The following is a 19,519-nucleotide window of genomic DNA, read 5'->3' as shown; positions in this document are numbered from 1 at the left end:
GGGCCACACAAGATTCCAATGCTGAAGAAGAAGAAGACCAGCGGAGTGGCAGCGGCAGTAGTCGATCAACAACATGAGTATTTGGAGGAGGATATTCCTAACTTTGCATTTAATTATGATGATTGTATTGATTACGAGTATTTGGAGGGGGCCGCGGAGTCGCAAGGGTCAATCGGGGCGATTGATTGTCAGGTTAAGGCCGAGTTTCAATAGTTGCCGGCCAGTGGCAGCCTCAACCCTGGTGGCAACCTCGGCCTCTTCACAATTACTGTCACTGTCAAGTGACAGACCGTGTATTTCCGGTCTCTTTTTTCTTGATATTGGATTGACAAGACGTGTCTCACGTGGAAAATTAATAAATCGAAGAAAACATCCGGCATCCTACCGAGTTATTACAATACTACGAATATTCTTATGTTATTTAGCATTTGCGCCAATGAAGAAACTAACATGATTTTTTTTATTAATTTTATGTTTTATTTTGGGTGGCTTCTTCTCTAGCGATGGTTTTAAAAGTACTCTTCCATAGCTACTCAAACGAGTAATGCTTTGAGAGTACTTTCTTAAGTAATCTCCTGTTAGTACTCCATTATGTAATCCATCGAGGGTGGTTTAACCATATATAAAAGTAAATAAATAAATATAAGGCGCGATAACCTCCGAAAAGATCTAAGACCGAGCTTCTCTTCCAATTTGCGTCGTGCTCCTCTTGATTTTCCCTACAAATTGGCCGGACGGGACCTACATGTTTATGCCGACTCCGAATGGCATCTGCAAGGCAGATGAGATTTCACCGAGAGCTTTTCATGGCAGAAATACACTCGGAGCGGTTGCCAGACACTGCCGAGGGGCGACCCCGCTTAGAAAAATTTTCTTCTAATTGAAAAACCTTATTTCTAAAATTTTGATGTTGCTTTGCCCGGGGTCTGAACCCAGGTCATACGGTGTGGTAGGCGGAGCACGATACCATCACACCTCCATATATACCAAGGAGTAATGTTGTGAGAGCAGTTTCGCAAGTAATCTCTTGTCGGTACTACATGGAGTAATATTTCAGGAGCAGTTTAGAGAGTACAGTTCCGCACATACTCCATAGGGTAGTTTTTCTGGAGTACTTTGGCATATAATCCTTTGTGGGTGCCTCCATGGAGTACTACAGTGAAAGTACTCTCACGTATGTACACCATGGAATACTCACAAACAAAGCGAGAGTGGGATCTCCTACTCCTCTCCTAGGACATCGCAATGTTAATTGGAGCACATTTTTTGTATGAATACAGATCAGTTTTAGAACAATCCTAGGGTTGAATTTTATATAAGGTGCCACGATTTTCCAACATTTGTTGATTTATAGGGCAGAAGGGGGTCCTAAAAATCACCAAAATGGAATCCGTAGCTCTAGGAAACTCTTAGTTTATGAAATATAAGCTTTTTAATTTCCAAATTTAGTAAAATTTCAACTTAAGTCCTGCACTTAAAATTCGGGTCGGACGTATCGATAGCGGTATCAAAAGACGCGTATTTTCGTAAAAATTCAGAATCCGAAACCAGAAAATATATTTTTTATCTCGTTTAAAAGTTATTCGCGGAAAACCCGTCGGTACTATTGTCGCTTTTTTCGTTGTTGCAATTAAACAAACGAAAACATATGAAGGTTGTGAATAGCAGGGATGTACCTTAACGTTAAGCTAATCGTTTATCAAAAAATTTCCACCGTTTCCGTTGAAACACTTCGAAATATTATCGATAAAGAAATTACCAAGATAAATTGTATCTCGTTTTTAACCGAAACGAAAAGCTTTCGTTAACGTTAAAAACGTTAACAAAAACGTAATACTTCATGTTTGAATTGTGCTGGCAATGCTATAGCCATGGTAAAGCCGTAAGGTGGTAACAACGAGTGGACATACACATAAACGCCATGTACTTTGTTTGTGTAATTCGTTGTTGGTAATGTCAGAAATACTCTGAGATTATCGTACTGTCAAAATTTATGAGAAAAGTTGCAATCAGCTTGGCTAATGCTTTCACCTTAATGACTCCGCCATCAATCAGCTTTGCCAGCATAGTTAAAAATTAATAATCAACATAAACGATTTGATTTCGTTTTGATATGGCAGAAAACGAAACAAAATCATTTCGTTTATTTGACGTTCTTAACGTTAATAATCGTAACGAAATGATATCGGTTCGTTGGTTAAACATGCCTGGTGAATAGTGTTGCTAGCTTCGCAAAAATATCTTTTTATTTTGGTAGAACATTATAAGGTGGTGGCACGTCGACATTAAAATTAAAAAGCTTATATTTCATAAACTAATGGCCGTTTTCACACTGGCGAGTTAACTCAAGTTTTACTTTAACTCAGTTGCAAGAGTTAACCTACACTTCAATAAACTTCAATTTCACAGTGAAGAGTTAACTTTCCAATGAAGTCAAATAAAATCAGCTGATTTTAGTAATAAAGTATGGCAACATTATTTATTAGTGAGAAAGAAGAATAATAATCAAAACAAAATAGCAAAATGTCTGACCAGAAGCGCGCATCAAATTTTTCATCAGCAGAAATTGACAAATTATTATTAATTGTCGAAACAAAGAAAAGCATTATAGAATGCAAAAAAACCGACCGCGTTAGTGTCGATATGAAGGAGAAGTGTTGGGATGAAATATCCCTTCGTTTCAATGCCGAGTTTGGTACGGGAGGCTCGAAGAAAGTGCTGAAGGATAAATATAGTAATTTAAAGAAATCGTTAAAAAAAAAACCAAATCAGAAGTGCGAAAATCCTTATATACTACTGGTGGAGGTCCAGCATCAAGCCATACATATTCTCCATCAGATAAGCATTTAATGCGTATAGTGCACGATACGCAAACAAGCGGTAGGGGATCGCAATACGATGGCGACCACACTATGGAAGATGGTAAGCATACTTAATATTCTATAGGATGAGCTGGTAATTATTTCTGTTTATTTTCAAACAGTTCATGCAAATAGTGGTGAAGATTTTGAAAACGAAGTAGTGACTGAGGAAGGGATAGTGGAAGTGTTAGAGGACTGCGAAGACAAGGAAGGTATTTCTAATATTAATTTCAAATTTGACGACGATGTGACTTTTAACTATGTAATTTTTCTAGATGTTAATGTAAAATTGAGCAAATATACTCCTAGTATGCTTAAAAGCGCTAAAAGCGCCAAGCTGGCACCAAATTTAAGACAAAGCTCGAAGTCCAGCTGGGACGATTTGGCTGAAACCAAGAAAATATGCGCTGAAAAGGACTTGGAAATGCGTATAAAGGAACATGACATGAACGTTAGGCGGGGGGAAGAGGGACGTGCTCAACGGCTATTAGAGCATGAACAGCGAATGAGGCACGCAGAAGAAGAGCATCAAATCAGGATGAAGATTTTAAAAACTGATTTGCAAGAAAAACAACTACGTCTGCAAAGCCCAAAAAACGATTTGGAGCAGCTCTAGAGATTTTGGGAGTAGGAGGGCGTGTATGAGCGGGCACAAGAGTATGAGTGTAAGTTGGGAGTGGGAGTGGGAAGTGGTAGTGGAGTGGGGAGTGTGGGGTGGAGTGGGAATTGGGGAGTGTGGAGTGAAGTGGGAATTGGAGAGTGTGGAGTAGGGAGTCTGGTGGATTGTGGGGAGTGGTAGTGTAGTGGGGAGTGGGAAGTGTGTAGTGTAGTGGGAATTGGGTAGTGTGGAGTGGAGTGGGAATTGGAGAGTGTGGGGTGGGGAGTGGGGAGTCTGGTGGATTGTGGGGAGTGGTAGTGGAGTGGGGAGTGGGAAGTGGGAAGTGGGAGTGTGTGTGCGAATGCGCAAAATGTATAAATATATGAAAGCCAAAGTTCGGAAGGGACAAAGACGCAAATATACAACCTTGAAAATAATTTTAAATTTGTTTTATTTAACTGAATATGTTATTTTAGAGTTTAGCTCATCAGACGACTGCTCATCTGCGTAGGAATGTATCCTTCCGGCTATTCAAATAGTTGGCGGTCCACTTATTAAGGCGCGGGGAAGCGTTGACTCTTCTATGTGCTGGAGTAGGATGCTGTGATCTACTGTGTCAACAGTTTTGACAGGTCAAGCGCTACGATTACTGTCCTATGATGCGATTCTTGCATTAGCGCTAATGGCGCTATGCAATTTACGGAACCATGATGGCTGTCCAGCAAAAGGGGTTGTTGTTGTTGTAGCGGTACTTCGCCCCGTTCAAGCGAGACCACTACCACTGTTGTTGTTGTTGTTGTATCAGTGCTTCGCCCCACCTAACAGCCAGTGAGTAAGGCGCTGATATTAGGGCGGTATCCACTGGGGCAACAGTTGGCAGGAGGGATGTAGATGTTGATGATTTCTAGGTTTGCATCACCTTACCGGACAGATAGGCCTTCGGTCGATGCCAGGAGCAAATATATAATATTGCACAGAGTGGTGTATGATAAACGCGAGTCCACCTCCATTTCCGCTCATGCGATCTTTTCTGTGGACATTATACCCAGAACAGGTTTGCAGTGCAGATCTTGCTGTAAGTTTAGTCTCTTGAATCGCAGCAATTCGGATTTTGTGCCGCTTCATGAAATCGACTGTCTCCGTGATCTTCCCAGTAAATCCATTACAGTTTAACTGCAGAATTCTGAAGTACAGCGGGGGAGACTTCGCCACTCTGGGAGTAAGTGACGGGTGACTACGCCTGGGTTGAGGAATGCCTGCACGCAACTGCTGTCTTGGCCCTGGGACTGGGCGTCCTTGGGCAAGCATTGGGGTACCCGGTAGATTGGGGTTTGCGACCTGGCAACATGGCGCAATGAAACCCGTCGGGGGGTTGCCGTCGCGGAGACCAGAACATCTAGGAAAGTGGCACCGCCCAAGGCAGGAGCTGCATTGGGCGGATGTCGCAAACATATATATTCTGTGCTGGCAAACGGTGCAAACGAGGTTAGGGACTAAGAGTCTATTTCCCTGACCTACACGATTGCTGCCGGAAAAGAGGGGGGGAGAAGACGGGGGCAGGGGCTGACGCTCAGCCTTGCTACCGACTCTACTACGAAGATAGCAGTTATGAGTGGTAGCAGCTGTTTGAGTTGTTGTCGCCGTGGGGCGCGAGCAGCAGCGGGTACTTGTTGTGGCTTGCTGAGCAGCGGGGCTGCTGGAAGGTAGTGGGGGCGCTTAGGCGTAGACTACGGGACGGCCTTGGGCTTGAACAGCAAGGAGCCACAAAAGATTTATAAAAGTTACGTGGACGTCGGAATTTGGGGTCAAGCCCAGAACAACCTGTCCGATGCAACCATCCCTTACACGAGACACACTTAATAAAATATGACCGTCCTAAAAAGATTCTTTTCCGGCAGATGCAGCAAAACCATTTCTCAGGACCGGGATCAGGAGACGGACCCGGATTGGATTTGATACCTTCCCGGAGCAAGAGAATATGAAGCAGTCCCGCTGCAAGAAGCTGCTGGGAGGATGATAATTTGTGGGAGGGACGCAACAAATTAAGTGGGGTTACGCTGAAATGACAGTCCTTGATCGGAAAAAATCCCGAGTCGCTCCGGTACCTAGAACCGACTGCCACTACCACTCATAGGTTGTCATCGAAATCATCTAACGGGAGTCGAAGGGAAACAGCTGCTTCGAAAGGGTTGGACCATACAATGTGTTGTTAGATCTGTTGGCTCCACATCACAGTTAAAAAGGTGGTTTGTGTCATGTGGAGACCCATCGCAGGCTGATTGATTCTGGATAAGTATGAGTTTGCTCTACTACAGTATGTATGTACATGTCATTATTTACAATAAGTTCGAAAAATGCTGATCAATTAAAGTAAGTCTCATATGATTATTTCGGCTAATGCTTGGTAAATGATTGTAAGCTGGAAATTCTAGGCTGCTTCTTATCATGTCTTCAATGCCTGGCGACAAAGGTGGAGGCTCCCAATCTCTATTCAAACAGCAAATATTGTGCAAAACTGCAGTGGCGACAACAATACTCGCAACTTTTGCTATATTTATTCGCAACCCTAGTGATAGTACTGGAAATTTACGTTTCCATACGCCATACGAACGCTCAACGCAGTTTCTTGTTCTAACTAAGGACTCGTTATAAAGATTTTCTTCTGGACTATTGCATAGTGACAAAGGTGTTAATACCCAATTTGTATTTTGATAACCACTATCAGCTACAACGATTCCATTTTGGAACTCCCCATTTTCAAGACGTACGCATATACGAGAATTTCGAAAAATGGTTGCATCATGTGCGGATCCTGGCCACCGCGCTACAATATCCAATATCTTGAGAGTGCTATCACAAAGGGTTTGAACATTGAAAGAAAACCACCCTTTTCGATTCCGATAAAGTTCAGCCTCATCTCCTCCTGTAATAATACATTTCCAATAACTAATGAAGGAAACAATTTTCGAGTTAGTTTACCAGGTGAACTAATTTTTATATGAGTACAGTCCATAGCAGCTATAACCCAGGGGAATTTAGCTATCATATAAAACTGCTTTTGAATACTTCGAAGTTCTTCATCAGAGGGAAAACAGATGATTTCTTTGGCAAGTAGCGCTAAGTTGTGGGAGACAACTGTAACTACGCGCGAAGTTGTTGTTGTAGCTACTCCACATAGATCGCTTACTGTTTGCAGAAAACTTCCAGTTGCATAAAAGCGAAGAGTAACTGGCAGCATTGTTTCAGCGGTTAAGGCACTATTCCTACGATTTAGAAAAATTACAGTGATTTCTGCAATGCTACCAAAGTTGCTGCTTACCATTTCGTTTTGTGTTCCAGTTTATCCTTAATTTTAGCTAATACAGCCCAAGCTACTTCTTTAGTCAATCTAAACCGATCACGAAAATCCTTCTCATCATAGTTTGAGAACACAGTTCTTTCACGAATAGGTTTGCTCCTACGGACAATTATTCTTCTAGCAACACTATGATCTTCTGCATCGTTCATTTCCTGTAATTCCTGATAGTCAAAACGGTCCATTTTATTCCGAGCAACGTAAAATAAAATTTGCATTTAAAATTTCTATTTCAAAATCAACGTCAAATAAATAAATAAATAAATATGTATTTCAAAGTCAAACAGCTGATTTCTAACTAGAGTTTAACTCGCCAACATTGGGCAGTAAACTTTTAGTTAACTCGTTACAGTGAAATTGAGAATCAATAGTTAACTGTGGAATGTAAGTTAACTTGCCACTGTGAAAATAGCCCTAAGAGTTTCCTAGAGTTGAGGATGATAATTTTCTGATTATTAGGACCCTGTCACCCGTCGAAAAAAAAGTTGGAAAATCGTGGCACGTTATTCAAAATATTCCCCTATCTTGTGCGCGTCTATAAACCCTACAAGAAACGCTGATAGTTTTACTAATACACTCACACTTGTAATTGACAATGCTAATCCTGCGATGACGTAAACATTGATACTCAAATTTATGTATGTTCCTTTGTTCGCTCACACATGTCCGCATGTTCCCAACGACAGCCTATAATCATGAAAAAGGACTCAAACTGGGAAAGTTTCGGACACCTGGTACAGAACAAAAGAACATACAGCAGATACCATTATGCATGTGAGACAGATACATAATTCTCAACTGAATTTTATGTATGCGAGAACACTTTATCCGATTTAATTATGTTGTCACTACTGACTGTCATATGACAATCAAATGATTATCACGGTTGTTTTGTTATTTTTTAAATTCCGCCATTTTCAACCGACAAAAAGCATATAAAAAATAAGTTTAAAAAATGAAAAAGAGAGTATTTCAATGCTCCATGCTAAAAGAAAAAAATCGAAAATAATATTAAAAAATACCAAAAGCTGTCGGAAGGTATGGGGCGCACTCAAAAAATTGATTCGCGAAAAATAATAGTGGTTAGTGGTGATTCCGCATGAGGAAAGCGCTCTTCTGTTGATTTGTTATTTTCTGAATTTTAATTGAACATTCTGAACTCGAATTCTTATAAAACTATTTATTTTAAACAAATAAAAAACACGTCTGCTTTTATCACGTACAAAATTAAAAACGTAATGAAATAAAGTAAATAAAAAGCAAAAATCATTGTTTCATTTTTGGCGGAATATAACAATGGTCATTTATGATAGTATAACAGTCAAACCTGATATCTACAGTAAACTATCATTTATGACACTTTTTGATAGTTACAGTGTCATCACTGATCAAGGAAAAGGAATGAGAGTGAGCAGTACGGCTATATACTTAATCAGTAGGCCATGTTGGTGTATAAGAAGGAGACAAAAACTCACACGTACACAGTTGTTTACATCACATTTGCGCAAGTCTCCTTAAGTTCGTGATAGAAAGTTTGTATGAGGCGCTGATCGTTAGGTTGACATTGCTGACAATCAGATGATAGTCATATGATAGTCAGTATTCTTGTAGGGATGCTACGCCTCGTGTGCATCTTGCCTTAGTTTGATTCACAAGCGTTTCAATTTTTATTTGATATAAAACAAATATATTGTAACGAATTTGCTTGTAAATCCTCTTATTTGCAATCCTCTGCTAAGTTCGAATCACTAAATTGTTGAATAAATAACTCCAATTTGTAATAATGTAAAATGGCCTTTATTAAAGTACTTCACAATAACAAACTGTGCAACGAATAGCTTGCTTAATAACCACACTGATTGATAGCTCAATGAAACTCTACTATTCAAAATAACACTGCTATTGCTCGCTAGATATCGCCTTAATCAAACTGCTTGACAACTCAAATCAAACTGAATTCCTTCTTACTCGCTTTCCCCGCTTTTATAGTTTACGCTGCATACTTCTAGGCTCTTCGATTTGCAGAACTTAGTAGTTGTTTCGGCTACAAAATCACCAGCCACAACTACGTGCACAAATTATTGCTCTCTCTTGTGACAACTCAGATAAGATATATGCACGTGTTTGTGCATTGCCGCTCCGCTGCTCGTATACGTACATATGTGTAGACGCAATTATTTATTCGTTTATGTAGATACATAAAGATTGAATTATTGATGTGAATGTTTGTAGTTTGCGCACATAGGCATATAAGTAAATGCATCTGTGTGTGACATCTCTCTGGGCTGCCTTATATATGTGTATACTTGATTTAATTATTAACGTAAATACTGCTTGGCATGGCCTTAGCATCGCCTTAGTGATGGGATAATTTAGTGATGCTAATATCCGTGACACTGCCCTCCACCTAAGTCTGATCGTCCCGATCAGACAAATCTCTCGATCTAAACGTTGCTAGCCTTTCCAAATGGACCACCTTCATTTTGGTTCGTGGTTTACCGATGGTTTGTATGCGGTACACTACATCGTTGATCCGTTTTACAACTTTGTATGGGCCTTCCCAATTACACTGCAATTTCGGGGACAAACCTTTTTTACGTTGTGGGTTGTATAACAGCACCAAATCTCCTTCCTGAAAACCTTCTGAATTAATTGCTTTATCATATCTGGCTTTCATCTTGTCACTCATAATCTTTGTTCGTTGCATTATCAGATCATGTATTTCTCTTAGCTCTTCTTCCAAATCACTAGCGGATTTCCTGACATTTCTCTCCGCATTGGCATCTATCCCAAACTTCAAATCAGCTGGCAGTCTAAGGTCATTGCCAAAAATTACTTTTGCAGGGGTTTGGCCCGTTGTCTCATGCACTGCTGATCGGTAAGCCATCAAGAATAATGGTATGCGGGTATCCCATTCTTTATGGTACTTGTCCACTACTTTCCTTAAGTGCTCCTCCAATGTTCTATTGAATCGTTCTACCATACCATCGGATTGAGGATGCAATGAAGTTGTCCGTGCTTTTCGAATGCCCAATGACTTACACATTTCCTGGAACACAGTTGATTCGAAATTCCTGCCTTGGTCAGAATGTAACTCCATTGGTACACCATACCTTGCAACCCAGTTGTTTATAAAAACTTCTGCTACCGTTTCCGCTTCTTGATTTGGGATTGGGTATACCTCTGGCCATTTGCTGAAATAATCCATAACTACCAGTACATATTTGTTTCCGCCGTTGCTAGTAGGAAATGGACCGGCGACATCCATAGCGATCCTTTCAAATGGCGCACCTGAGTTATATTGCTTCATCTGGCCATGACTTCGTGTTCTGGGCCCTTTCGCTCTGCTGCAAACCTCGCAGTTCGCAATCCACTCAGTGACCGACTGACGGCAACCAACCCAATAGAATCTCTGTTTAATCTTCTCGAGCGTCTTGGTGATTCCAAGATGACCTCCGCTTGGACCATTATGCAGCTCGCTGAGCACATCAGGAATCCTCTTTCTGGGAACAACTATCAGTTTATTCTTGTATTTACCATCCTCACTCTCCCATACTCGATGAAGGCAACCGGATATCAATTCCAACTGTTCCACTGTGCCCAATATGACTTCGCAATGGGACTCTCTGCTGACATCTCTTCTCTGTTTTGTCTTTCATTTCGTTCGAGCCCTTGCATAACACGTGACAGATCTGCATCTTCTAGCTGGCACTTTCTTAGCTGTTCCTTATCCCATTCATCCATCACATGTTATAGTCATTAGCCGGACATCTATAATGTCTTCTTTAGCCTCGGCTTTTGAACAGTGCTTGCATTCCAAACTACATGGTCTTCGTGACATTGCATCGGCATTTCCATGGGTACTACCTTTTCGATGCTCAATGGAAAAGTCATAGCTTTGTAGTCGCTCGATCCACCGTGCCAATTGTCCTTCCGGATTACGGAACTGCAGTAGCCATTTTAAAGCTGCTTGATCTGTCCTGACACGGAATCGCTAGCCGTAGAGGTATTTGTGAAAATGTTTAACGCACTCTACCAATGCCAACAGCTCTCTCCGCGTAACGCAGTAGTTCCTCTCTGGTTTTCCAATCGAACGGCTGTAATATGCAACTACCTTCTCCTGTCCATCGACCAGTTGTGATAAAACACCTCCTATAGCATATCCACTCGCATCTGTATCTAGAATAAATGTTGCTCCTGGAATCGGATATGCTAACATTGGGGCAGTGCACAAACGCTCCTTCAATGTTTGGAAAGCCACTTCTTGCTCCTTCTTCCATTCAAAAGCTTTATTTTTTCTTGTAAGCTCATGGAGGCTATGGGCTACGCTGGAAAAATGTTGTACAAATCGGCGGTAATATGTGCACAGCCCAAGGAAACTTCTTAATTCATGTAGGTTCTGTGGTCTTGGCCAATCCTTTACAGCCTCTATCTTTTCGTTCGCAGTGCAGATGCCCTCTGTCGTTACCTTGTGACCCAAATAATTTACTTCCTTTTTAAACAGCGCACACTTTTTGGGACTTAACTTCAGACCAGCGCCAGCTATTCTTTGGAAAACTTCCTCCACGTTCTTAAGATGTTCATCGAAATTCTTGCCCAATACGATGATGTCGTCCAGGTACACCAAGCATGTTTTCCAATGTAGTCCTTTCAATACCTGATCCATGAGTCTCTCGAAAGTAGCTGGTGCATTACATAGTCCAAATGGCATTACTGTAAATTGCCAAAGACCATCTCCGACGCTGAAGGCTGTTTTCTCTTTGTCTTCCTCCTTTACCTCCACTTGCCAGTAGCCGCTTTTCAAGTCGAGTGTGGAAACCCATTTCGTACCAGAGAGCGAGTCCAGAGTGTCATCAATTCTTGGCAATGGGTAGCTATCCTTTTTCGTAACGTCATTCAACTTCCGGTAGTCCACGCAAAACCTCATTTTTCCATCCTTCTTCTTTACAAGTACTACCGGTGAGCTCCAGGGACTAGCTAATGGTTCGATGACGCCGCTGTCGCTCATTTCTTGTATAATTTGACTCACAACTTGCCGTTTCGCTAGTGGAACACTACGTGGAGCTTGACGGATCGGCCTCGCATCTCCAGTGTCAATTTGATGTTTCACAACTTTAGGAGCAGTTGTTTTGCCTTACTCTGATATGCTTCCTCTAGCCCCTGCGTCCATGCCGTGATGTCATTTGAAAGATTAGTATTACTAGTTGAAACGTGTTCCTGGAGCTGTTCACAGTTAATAACTACTTCAGCCTCTTGGCATCTTCCCAAAATAGCTCCTTTAGTCAGTTTGAGTGGTGAATTGAACTCATTGAGTACTCTTACTGGAACACGTCCATCTTGTTTTGTCATAGCCAGGGTTTTTCCTACAAGTATGTTCAGTGCTGATTTGTTTGCTGCTTCGACAACCCACAATTTGTTTGTCCCACAATCTCCATCAACCTTTGCCCAGATGACTGCTTCGGATTTTGGTGGTATTCGCTGACTCTCTTCCACCAGCACTCGTTTACTGCTGTAGCCTCTCTCGTAGCCGAAATTAAGTGGTACATCCATGTTCTTATATCGCATCGTCTTGCTTTGCATGTCGATCTTGATGCCCTGGTCGATTAAGAAGTCCACTCCAATTATGATTTCATCAACAATCTCTGCCACTATAAAATTGTGTACTACCGTGACGTTCCCAATTGCGACTTCACATGATACTTCTCCTAGAACATTGCAGTCTTCTCCAGTGGCTGTACGCAATCTTGCTCCATGCAATGGTGTTATCTTCTTGTTGACTAAATCCGCTGGAATGATGGAATGAGATGCACCCGTATCTACAGTCAGTAAACGTTCCTTTCCATCCACATGTCCTCCGACAGTAAGATTGTTTGACCTTCTTCCAATTTGTGAGATAGAGATTATGGGGCATTCAATTGAGGGAGCCAGCTGTCGCCCCTTGCGGCTGACTGGCTTTAGTTTAACGATTGAGTGGACTTGGAGATTTGCTCATCTCCTTCAGCTCTGCGATTACGGCCACCCACATTGTTGGAGCTATTGGGACCGGTGCTGCAATGTCGTGCAATATGACCTGGGTTGCCGCACTTGAAACATTTAATAACTCCGGCATTTTTCTGTTGTGATCCCTTCAGTGCTTCCAAAATTGTGTCTACCCATTCTGGCCTTTCTACTTCTACACGATGAGCCTTATATGCTGGTTTACTTAATAGGGAGGCAGTTTCCTGAGTCAATGGATGTGATACCGTTTCAGCAAATGTCAGTTTTGGGTTCGCGTATGTAGCTCGCTTCGTTTCCACGTCTCGTATGCCATTTATAAAACTCTGGATTTTTACCCTCTCGGTGTATTCCACGGGTGCGTCCGCATTTGCGAGATGAGCCAACCTTTCAACATCTGAAGCAAACTCCTGCAATGTCTCATTTGCTTTTTGGTAGCGGTTTTGCAACTCAATTTGGAATATCTGTTTTCTATGCTCGCTTCCATAACGTCGTTCTACAGCAGCCATCAATGCGTCATAACTGTTCCGTTCGTACTCTGGAATAGTCTGTAAGATTTCGGCAGCTGGTCCTTTCAATGCTACGAAGAGCGCGGCAACTTTATCTTCCACATTCCAGTTGTTCACTGCTGCGGTCTTCTCAAACTGTAGCTTAAAGACCTGAAAAGGAACAGAACCGTCAAAGGTTGGTGTTTTTACCTTTGGATTACTCGCTGAAACTGCTGGACGATTTAATTGTAACTGCTCCATACGACCCTTCAAATCATCGACTTCTGCCTGAAATTGAGCGATTTTTGCATCCTGCGCTTCCAGCTTTGATGTTACCCTTGCTTCATGTGCTTCTAACTGTGAAGACATTTGTGCCACCTGTAATGATAAGCGCTCTTCTTGTTCTTCCATCTTTGATGTTATGCGTGTCTCCTGCGATTCCAGTTGGGATGCCGTATATGTCTTCTGTTCTTCCAATTGCGTTTCCATCTTGGATGTTATACGGGTTTCCTGCGACTCCAGTTGTGAAGAAATTTGTGTCGACATTTCTGAAATACGTGTTTCTTGTGCTTCAATCTTCAATGTTATTCGTGTCTCTTGGGATTCCATCTGTGATGACATATACGTTTTCTGTTCTTCTAGTTGAGATGCCAGTTGAGATGTTATATCTGTCTTTTGCGATTCCAGTTGAGAAGCCACTGTCGATGTTTGAGCAGATATTGCAGCCAAAATCATGTTCAAGTCTGTGCTGGTAACCGTCTGCGATGTTTCGTTTTTCTCTTCAATTTTTGTTGTCTCCTCGCCATCAAGGTGAAAGACATACTCTTCCACATCAATTCCTTCTGCTTCCATTGTCTCTCGTAGCCGTGCCTGAAGTTCAAGTTTAACGCCGCTTGTATTCAATCCACGGGTCTCCAACTCCTTCTTTAGTTGCTGGATCTTCAATTCACCGAACTTTGCCATGTCCTTGTTGTCCTTTGGAATTTATTCAACAATTCCTCTTCTGACACCAATTGTAACGAATTTGCTTGTAAATCCTCTTATTTGCAATCCTCTGCTAAGTTCGAATCACTAAATTGTTGAATAAATAACTCCAATTTGTAATAATGTAAAATGGCCTTTATTAAAGTACTTCACAATAAAGCTGTAACACAATGCCGAGCGATGACGATATACGCCGCGTCGGGCGATGACATTTTTCAAATTTATGCTCAGATATTTCGTCCAGTTAAACACAATAGACAGCGGCGGCGATATTTTCTGACATTTTCTGTCATTTCTTCAATGGAAAATAATTTCTTATATTAGTGACCATTTCTTGTGGGAAATGAATTCAATTTAAAGTCAGCATTAGCAGTATATACAATAAATGAGAAACAGAGGGCGTTTGTTGAAAATTTTTAAAATTATAAACATCATTTTTGTAATGGTGAATATATATCGCGAGGTGTGCCAGCAGTTGAAGCGGCGATGGTGGGTGCGGCCAGTTAATCGTACAAGGAAGGCTCTGAGCTTCCACGAAACTTCCTTCGCACAGTTGAAACTCTCAGATGAAGAACATTTCTTCAAGGCAACACGTATGAATGTTGCAAAGTTTAATGCGCTACTGAATTTTTTACGAGAGCGAGTTCAACGTTTTTCCATAAGAGAACCAATAAGTGAAGAAATCCGTTTGGGTATCACTTTGATGTAAGTAATTTTATAAACTACATATCTGTGTAAAAATGGAGTTTCAACAGGTTCTTGGCACAAGGCTGTAATCCACAGTATTAAGCTTGGTCATATAAGTTGGGTGTTTCTACAGTTAGGAAAATAATATACGAGACATGCGATGCAATTTGGCATGGACTACGCGAAATTTACCTTGCCCAACCAAATCAAACCGAATTGAAAAATATTGCAGACAGGTTTGCTTCAATTGAAGTATGGTATTTAGTAACTATATATACTCATATATTATTTATATTTTGGACAGGTCCTATGCAAAAACTGGAATGCCACATTGTCTCGGCGCGGTGGACGGCAAACATGTGAAAGTAGTTTGCCCCAAACGTAGTGGTTCACTCTTTTTTAATTACAAAAAGACATTCAGTGTAGTTCTGATGGCAATATGCGATGATAGCTATACGTTTTCATTTGTAGACGTTGGTGCGTTGGGAAGCCAAAGCGATGGGGGAATTTTGGCACGAAGCGTATTTGGTAACATGATTCTAAGAAACGACCTGGAAATTCCTCCCCCAGATAACCTTCCAGGTAAAATGTTTATAACAAATAAGGTTTCAGTTAATTGATGCCATATTTTATTTAGGTACGGACCAAATATTTCCATATTTTTTCTTCGGTGACAGCGCATTTCCTCTGAAGCCTAATCTCATGCGCCCTTACCCTGGTCAAAATTTGTCACCCGCCAAACGAAATTATAACAAAAGGTTATCCTCCGTACGAGTGCACATTGAAAACACCTTTGGTATATTAGCAAATAGATGGAGAGTTCTTCATACAACGATTCACGCTGCTCCATAAAATGTGGGCAAAATTGTTTTAGCAATTATTTAATGCTTGACAGTAGTAGTGGAGACTTCGATCCGAACAGAGCCAGCAGTGATGAAAATGGGAATTTCGATTGTGGACAACTTTCAACAAGAATGACATCTATTCGAATTGCTCATTCCAATCGATCAACAAATGAAGCATTTAGTTTGAGAGAGGAACTAGCGGAATACTTACTAGAAAGGCCAATGCGATCTGTGTGAAATCGGCAAACGTACCTTAAAATACCAATGCGGACATATGTAGCTACTTTTTTTATTTTACCAAATCTTATAATATTAAAAGTGAAGCTTTAAAATATACGGTAAACTAGGGTTGGAAAAATTTAAATGCAGTAAAATGTCCTCTTATCCTACAGCTTTTGTATTAAGTTTGAATGAGCCGTCTCTCTTTTTACGAAACTTGTTTTCGTCTTTTTACTGATATGTTTTAGAGTTCCACTCTTATTTAGTCCCTATACAAATCTCCTATTTGTTGCCACCTGTCGATATGTACCAATTATTGGACTTCACTGCCAACGGGAGCTAAAAAATAATAATATTAGCGTTTTCGGAGGGTGCCACCTACTTCTCAAGAGGGCCTGAATGGCTAATAAAATTCTTATAATTGGAAATTTGTACGGAAAATCCTTTATTAACTAATCGAGTGAATATTCAAGACTATATTTTTCCACATAAGGTGTCATTTGGTGCTTTTTCCGAAATAATATTTAGCCTTGTTATGTACCCAGCCAATAAACGGTTTTCCTCAATTTAGAAAGAAACACACACATTCTAATTTATTATAAGTATTTATTTACGTTGCTATATTAGCCTTAAAATTTTGTAGAGATAATGTTAAATAATTATCTTTTATTTGTACTGAGATTACTCATTCTTATCGCATTCATAGATCGTCGATGTTTTGCAAAACCGTCCAATTCGCAAAGGTGAGATTTGATAACCCAGAGCTCCAGACATCTAACTCGATCCAAAAAAACATTAATTTGATATTTGAGTACTAATTGTTTAAAATAACGGTTAAATTAAGTTTTTATTTCAAAATTGAATATAAGCTCCTTTTGTTAAAATAAGCGAGCTTAGGGGAAAACCGCAGGCATATTGAAATTCACATGAACTAAATGCTATTAGGTATTTAGAAAAAGGATTACTTTATTATCATAGCAAAAACCTCAAAAGAAAAAAGTGGTCTGCAATAAGTTTCACTTCTCCCCTGTTAAGTTTCAGTACCGCGAGAGAGGCGGAATTGCAATTGGTCGATAGGTGATTTTGCAAAGACATCGACTAGATACATCTGCTAGTAATAACAGCAAGAATAGTTTGCAAATTTTAACACATATTTTTGTATTTTATATCCATTGATTAAAAAGAAATTTTATGAATTATATAACGAAAACTATGTCTATGAAAAATCGAAAAATATGCTTGAAAATTCGATATGTTTTTAAAATTCTTAATGAAACTTTCCAAATGGTTTTGAAAATTTAGTACGCAGTATAATTCATTTTATCATTCAATCATTCAAAATGTAATATTTAGTATGAAATATGGTAATTTAAATGTTTTTAAAAATCTCTATAAAAAGTATATAAAAGTATGCAGCATAATTCATTATATCATTCAATCATTCCAAATGTAATATTTTTAGTATGTAATAAGTTAATTTAAATAAGTATTCTCTATTAACAGCAGCGAACAGAAAAATAGCAGTGGCAATCAAATTAAATTCGCCAATTAAATCCCTTTTTTCGATATTTGAAGAAAAAGCTTCAATGAATTTTGTTGCTAAAACTATGCAAACCATTCGCAACAAAGTTTACGAAAAATTCGAAAATTCGAGAGAATTTTACAAAAATTTCAAAGCTTTTATTAGAGTTCTCTGAATTTCTTTAAATATGCCTCCTTGTTGTGCAATCAATTTTAGTCTAACAAAGTTATAGGTCTCTCGAAGGGTGTTTTAGATTTTCCTCTATACAAAACGTGAAACAATTACTTTTTTATATCCAAATGCGTGTCGGGAAAAAAGTTTCGAAAATCAATCCGAATTCTGAGAGACCTATAATTTTGTTAGACTAAAATTGATAGGACTAGAAGGCTGCATACTCAAAGAGATTCAGGGAACTCTAATAAAAGCTTTGAAATTTTTGTAAAATTCTCTCGAATTTTCGAATTTTTCGTAAACTTTTTTGCGAATGTGGTTTGCATAGTTTTAGCAACAAAATTCATTGAAGCTTTTTCTTCAAATATCGAAAAAAAAAAAGAATTTAATTGGCGAATTTAATTTGATTGCCACTGCTACCTTTCTGTTCGCTCCTGTATGTCTTTACAATACACACACACACATTTACCATCAAGTAGTAAAATTTCATTACTCGAAGTAACATAAAACTGTCAATTAATACGTCCAGTTTTGATTTGCATCTACTTTTATGGCAAAAATGAATTTTTTTCTCACAACGGTCTATTGTAGCTGCTTACATAATTCAGCCATCTTACTTTAGCGCAGTAAATTCACTCCATGCAAGTTTAGCGAAATATGTCTAATTAATTTCCAAACTTATATTTTAATCTATGCAACTATTCATAATTTTTGTACAGGAGCTGTTATCCCTCAGAAAAATTATGGCATACTTCCAAACTAGCAAAGCAATAGCGAAAGTAACAAACGTTTCAGGATTTCCCTGATAAAACGCTCCAAAGTTATAGATCGGCTATACATACAAACACAAAATACATTTTTATCATAAAAGGACCCATGTACAAATTAGAAGTTTTGTAGTATTTTTTGATAAGTTACGTAATTGCTTTATGAAACGAAATAAAACCTGAACTACGAATAATAAAATTACTATGGGTTAACTGCGTCAGAAAAAGTGTATGTGTATTAATAAAAAGTTTATAGGGTTAGAACCATAGCCACTTTTGAAATGCCATCCTGTGTTTTGTGAACGCGAAAAAAAAATGTGATTCGCTACTCGTACAAATTTCAAATATGTTGGTTAGGTCCTTTGTGCATTAAGCTAACGATATGTCTGTCATGAGAGGTAAGCAGTCGCAACTCCACTTTTAGTCCAAATGGAATTAGTACCATTTTTCAATTTTATTATGGCTTCTTGACCTTCTGGCAAAAGATCTTAGCTCAGATATTGTTGGTTGCCTACACTTCGAACTCTACGATGTATTGCCATTGTCATTGTCATTGAGGTACTTGTTTTTCTCATTTCTCAAAATATATTTTTTGGACTTACGACTGTTTACCTATCAGCTAAAGACGTGAAATCATTGAACACTTGTTTTTCCTAGTTCTTCATAAACTAAAGCAACAACTTTCCTTTCAATATTGCGCACATTATTCTGTGATAAGTTGGCACTGGAAATTGTTTTCGCCAAGCTTTCAAACAAAAGCGATATTGAATCTCGTATTTTTTCTTGCTCAGGGGCACAACCTAAGTCTTGAATTGTTTTTGCGCATTCTTTTAGCACATCCTTGAAAACTGAAGTAACTTCGGCATCTGCTTGCTTTTTTAACTTCCGGTTCTTATTCTGAGAGACATAGCTTCTAGCTGCTTTATCATTTGAAGGTTTGGAATTCTCGTCAACTAACTTTGGTTCGTATACTATATACGGTTCGAAAGTAGCATCCATAATTGCATTTGGAGAATTGGAACAATCTG

The 19,519-nt window shown here is 39.5% G+C and overlaps 1 pseudogene; it reads left to right on the top strand.

Moving 5' to 3' along the window:
- The first annotated feature begins 14,562 nt into the window (after window positions 1-14,562).
- LOC137254294 (uncharacterized) lies at window positions 14,563-15,852 on the top strand (annotated as a pseudogene).
- Window positions 15,853-19,519: the final 3,667 nt, after the last annotated feature.

The sequence above is a fragment of the Eurosta solidaginis genome, chromosome 5, assembly GCF_040869045.1.
Source record: "Eurosta solidaginis isolate ZX-2024a chromosome 5, ASM4086904v1, whole genome shotgun sequence".
Lineage (NCBI taxonomy): Eukaryota > Metazoa > Arthropoda > Insecta > Diptera > Tephritidae > Eurosta > Eurosta solidaginis.
This window is presented reverse-complemented; position numbering and strand designations above follow the sequence as displayed.